The sequence below is a fragment of the Oncorhynchus mykiss genome, chromosome 17 (genome assembly GCF_057628025.1).
Source record: "Oncorhynchus mykiss isolate SJ-2025 chromosome 17, ASM5762802v1, whole genome shotgun sequence".
NCBI lineage: Eukaryota > Metazoa > Chordata > Actinopteri > Salmoniformes > Salmonidae > Oncorhynchus > Oncorhynchus mykiss.
In genome coordinates, this window is record NC_143038.1 from 12,509,001 (window position 1) to 12,515,000 (window position 6,000).

At 42.6% G+C, this 6,000-nt stretch overlaps 1 protein-coding gene across 3 annotated transcripts in view; it reads left to right on the top strand.

Moving 5' to 3' along the window:
• LOC110493701 (protein kinase C alpha type) overlaps positions 1 to 6,000 on the top strand; it is a 221,728-nt gene that overhangs the window by 124,669 nt on the left and 91,059 nt on the right. The gene's annotated exons all lie outside the window — the stretch shown is intronic.

The window sequence follows — 6,000 nt, forward strand, 5'->3', positions numbered from 1 at the left end:
TCTGGCCACAAATCCATTCGCAGCATGGTTCGCTCCCACCGGGCAGTCATCACCACTGATTCCTGGCAATCTGTGTATGTGTGTTTGTTCTTGTGGGTGTGCGCGCCCATGTGCATGTATGTTCCCTCTAACCTTAGCCTACATCGATTTCGATCTGCACAATTGTCAATCGCATCAATAGGCCCAGGCTTTGAAAACCATTCTATTGTAAAAACACCTGTTCACAGTTCAATAGATGAAGTGAACTGGTTGTCATACCAAAAATCACCATGGTCTGTTTTTGAGTGACAGCAGCCAAGAGACAGCATGTGGTGAGGCAACTATCACTTAATTCAAGCCTCCAGTCTGCAGCCTACAGAGACAAAGGGTCAATTCCCTTTGGTATACAGATCAATACTGTGTGTGATTTCCAAATAGCACCATAGTCCCTATATAGTGCACTACTTTTGGCCACTGCCCACGTACAGTGACGACAAACCCTGTCCATTCTTTTAAAACATACCCAGGGGTATATCTGTGTGGGCTTAGCCAGAAACACGGGTTTCTCTTTTACATGTGTTTAGTGAGTCACGACTCCATTTTCATGTCTTTCTCTCTTTTGTGTGTGTGTGTGTGTGTTTAACTGTTGGTTCTGTATCGAATTATTTCAGTCAGGCGTAGAATAGACAGCATCAAAGGTGGTCCAATCAGGCAATATGCTTAGTGCTACTTCATAAAGTGGTACTGCATTTTACTTCCAAGGCCAAAATATTGATAATACTGAATAACATTGTGCAGTGATTAAAAAAAACAGTATTTTGAGAGTTTCTTTGATATGGGATGTTGTAGGAAACAGTTCCCTCTTTATGCTAATTGTAGCTAATGCAGCTGTAGTTACATAATAATCACATAAACATGTATTTAGTAGTGTAGTCCTAGTACTATAGTAGTGTAGTGTCAATTCAGTGTTGGTACACATTCGGATTCAGTACAATGACTACAATTTCATTTGTTGCTTGTGTAATTACTTACAATACATGTGAAATTGCCTCCCCTAATAAAAATATGGATGCCCCCACACCACAAACAAGGCTGTAGGAAAATGGAAATATGTACACACAGTCAGTCCATTGACTGGTTACGCTGGGATCACTAAATCAAATCACGTTCCCTCAACACACACTTATCACATTATCACCCATGAGATGGAAGCAACCCCGGAAATGTTCAATCAAATAGGGCAGTGGTCTTTGGCATAGTTCCTTCCAAAGGGTAAAACACACACTGTTGACATTACGCTTGCTCTTCTGGGGAACTGATAATGATAGTCATATACTTGTCATACAGCCCTTGCCCTCAATTTTCCATTATTGAGAGTTAACTCTAAAACCATATTAACATATTAACCATATTATGTATCCCCAAATGTTTTGTTAGATGTGAAAATTGCAGTTCAGCTTAGTGCCAATAAACTTGTTTCCATCCGAAATGTGAGGTCACTTTTCATGGCCTAGCTGGCTGCCAAGCTTCCAGACCTGACGTGCGTGTATAATTCGAGGGTGGCTTCCCTCCGTCGGCGTAATTGCTGGTGTGAAATTTAAGTGTGACTCAAATGCAGGGGAGAAGGAAGGAATCGGGGGGGTGGGGGGGGGGGGAGGAGAGGAAGTGGACCATTTTAAAGCTTTCACAATCCAATCAAGGTACAGAGAGAACATAGCACTAGGAAGTGGAGATAGGAGGACCCATGTACTGTACTGTATAGCTCTGTTCTAATGTTCAAATGCGTTGTTCTTTCCTCCACCCCTTCATGCAATCATTCATCAAATCTATTTTGAATAGGTGAGAGTAAGGGTTCCTCTGTATAGCTCAACACCAAACCAGTCAAACCAGTGGTGGCAAAGGGATCAAAGTAGGATGTGGAGTGCTGTTTTCAAAGTATTGGCACTGGGCCTACAAAACGTTAAGGAGATACCACTGCAGTGCAGCCCTAAAACATCAAGTACTCTGTGTTGGCACCCATCATATGACACTGTCGGAGGAAGGAGAAGAGAGCAAAGAGGGCCAAGCCATGTTGCTAACAAATACAGACCCACGTCTATTCCAGTTGACTTGTGTCTCAATGTATCCCTTATCCCTTGGCTGGCGGTAGCCTTCCTAAGCAGCCTTCAACTAAGTGTCACTTTCACTCAGTCAGTTCTACTTCAAAGGGGTTTTGGGCTTTTGGCTGGCTTCTCCTTGGAACATTCTGCTTCTGTTTACTCTATTTAGCTTCAGCACAGTGCAGCGGCCTACTGATATTCCTACTGGCAGACAGTCCCACTGGGCTCGGCTGTGCTGTGGCTATGAGGCACGCACACACTCAAACACAAATATTCCCATAGCTAAATCGCTAACTGCTCTTCTCACAAACAGGTTAGTGCTAGCTCGCTAACTGCTCTTCCCATCAACAGACAGACAGATAGCCAGATTGGAATGCTGATTAGGGCCCATCTAAAGTGGACAGAATGCTAAATGTACTGGCAGCCAAACAGGATGTGGAGCTCTCTCCTTATACTGAAATGTGTCATAGTGGGCTATGATGGAGCCAGGAAAGCTGTGATGAAGCTGGACCTTGCTGGTGAAAGTAGTATCTTGATTTGAAGAGGTCTATGTTGGCTAGGTGTTAGCAACACCTGCGGAGTCATTTCATAACAGCTAATGTTATGGTTCTTTGGCAGTGTTATGACTGTCATTATGCAAAAATCCTCCAAAATAAACATTTTAATGTTAGCAAATGATGACATTTCTATCACACATTTACTTACATAAGTAATTTACATTAATATGAGTTACAGATGCAGCTATCTGGTCTAAAAGTTACCTGCCTCATTCTTATGATGTGAATGTTGTGCATTTGCACAGGCAGGCAGACAAAGACAACTTCGCCAGTTTTTTTGCATTGCCCTGCTTATTGGTTCCCTTTAAAGCACAGGCTATGGACAGGCATAAGCTACGGACAACAAACACAATTGCATCATGTCGATGGCGATTTGATTGCACAGAAATGCCGTGACGAGATCCTAAGGCCCATTGTCGTGCCATTCATCCGCTGCCATCACCTCATGTTTCAGCATGATAATGCACGGCCCCATGTCGCAAGGATCTGTACACAACTCCTGGAAGATGAACATGTCCCAGTTCTTCCATGGCCTGCATACTCACTAGATGTCACCCATTGAGCATGTTTGGGATGCTCTGGATCGACATGTACGACAGCGTGTTCCAGTTCTCGCCAATATCCAACATAGCCATTGACGAGGAGCGGGACAACATTCCGCAGGCCGTAATCATCAGCCTGGTCAACTCAATGCGAAGATGTGTCACGCTGCATGAGGCAAATGGTGGTCACACCAGAGACTGACTTGTTCTCTGATCCACGCCCCTGCCTTTATTTTTAAGTTATCTCTGACCAACAGATCTGTATTCCCAGTCATGTGAAATCCATAGATTATTTTATTTTAATATTTATTTCACCTTCATTTAACCAGGTAGGCTAGTTGAGAACAAGTTCTCATTTGCAACTGCAACCTGGCCAAGATAAAGCAAAGCAGTGTGACAGACAACAACAGAGTTACACATGTGATAGACAAATGTAAAGTCAATAACGCAATATAAACATCTATATACAGTGTGTGCAAATGTAGTAAGGTTAGGGAGGTAAGGCAATAAATAGGCTATAGTTGCGAAATAATTACAATTTAGCATTAACACTGGAGTGATAGATGTGCAGATGATAAATGTGCAAGTAGAGATACTGGGTGCAAAAGAGCAACAACAACAAAAAATAACAATATGGGGATAAGGTAGTTGGGTGGGCTATTTACAGATGGGCTGTGTACAGGTGCAGTGATCGGTAAGCTGCTCTGACAGCTGATGCTTAAAGTTAGTGAGGAAGATATAAGTCTCTAGCTTGTGATTTTTTTTCTAGTGATTTTGGCAATTCGTTCCAGCCCTTGGCAGAAGGAAAGGCGGCCAAAGCAGGTGTTGGCTTTGGGGGATGACCAGTGAAATATTCCTGCTGGAGATTAGGGCCTAATGCATTTATTTCAATTGATTAATTTCCTTAAATGAACTGTAACTCAGTAAAAATGTTTTAAATTGTTGCATGTTGCGTTTATATTTTTGTTCAGTGTGTGTGACCATTCTAATGAAATGGATCTGAGTTTTGTGGCTATTTACTGAGAGCAATGTTTGATAGTGTAATATGACGTACAGTGGGGCAAAAAAGTATTGTCAGCCACCAATTGTGCAAGTTCTCCCACTTAAAAAGATGAGGCCTGTAATTTTCATCATAGGTACACTTCAACTATGACAGACAAAATGAGAAAAACATTGTAGGATTTTTAATGAATTTATTTGCAAATTATGGTGGAAAATAAGTATTTGGTCACCTACAAACAAGCAAGATTTCTGGCTCTCACAGACCTGTAAGACTTCTTCTTTAAGAGGATCCTCTGTCCTCCTCTCGTTACCTGTATTAATGACATCTGTTTACATTTGTTATCAGTATAAAAGACACCTGTCCACAACCCCAGTCACACTCCAAACTCCCCTATGGCCAAGACCAAAGAGCTGTCAAAGGACACCAGAAACAAAATTGTGGACCTGCACCAGGCTGGGAAGACTGAATCTGCAATAGGTAAACAGCTTGGTTTGAAGAAATCAACTGTGGGAGCAATTATTAGGAAATGGAAGACATACAAGACCACTGATAATCTCCCTCGATCGGGGGCTCCATGCAAGATCTCACCCCGTGGGGTCAAAATGATCACAAGAACGGTGAGCAAAAATTCCAGAAAAACACGGGGGGACCTAGTGAATGACCTGTAGAGAGCTGGGACCAAAGTAACAAAGTCTACCATCAGTAACACACTACGCCGCCAGGGACTCAAATTCTGCAGTGCCAGACATGCCCCCCTGCTTAAGTCAGTACATGTCCAGGCCCGTCTGAAGTTTGATAGAGATCATTTGGATGATCCAGAAGAAGATTGGGAGAATGTCATATGGTCAGATGAAACCAAAATATAACTTTTTGGTAAAAACTCAACTCGTCGTGTTTGGAGGACAAAGAATGCTGAGTTGCATCCAAAGAACACCAGACCTACTGTGAAGCATGGGGGTGGAAACATCATGCTTTGGGGCTGTTTTTCTGCAAAGGAACCAGGACACCTGATACGTGTAAAGGAAAGAATGAATGGGGCCATTTATTGTGAGATTGAGTGAAAAACTCCCATCAGCAAGGGCATTGAAGATGAAACGTGGCTGGGTCTTTCAGCATGACAATGATCCCAAACACACCGCCCGGGCAACGAAGGAGTGGCTTCGTAAGAAGCATTTCAAGGTCCTGGAGTGGCCTAGCCAGTCTCCAGATCTCAACCCAATAGAAAATGTTTGGAGGGAGTTGAAAGTCCATGTTGCCCAGCAACAGCCCCAAAACATCACTGCTCTAGAGAAGATCTGCATGGAGGAATGGGCCAAAATACCAGCAACAGTGTGTGAAAACCTTGTGAAGACTTACAGAAAACGTTTGACCTCTGTCATTGCCAACAAAGGATATATAACAAAGTATTGAGAAACTTTTGTTATTGACCAAATACTTATTTTCCACCATAATTGGCAAATAAATTCATTAAAATCCTACAATGTGATTTTCTGGATTTTTTTTCTAATTTTGTCTGTCATGGTTGAAGTGTACCTATGATGAAAATTACAGGCCTCATCTTTTTAAGTGGGAGAACTTGCACAATTGGTGGCTGACTAAATACTTTTTTGCTCCACTGTATGTGGTCTGCTTGGAGTGACATGTGTGTGGGATGTGAGAAAATGCCATGAGGAAAAGCAACATAATGGCAAGTATTGCGCGTGCGTATCTATCTGCCTGTCTGTTCAGCCGTCGTCTGTCTGTGTGTATATCATACACTTAGAACAGACTAAACTAGCCTGTACTCAGCCCTGCATTCCCACGTCTTGGAGCTGTACAAT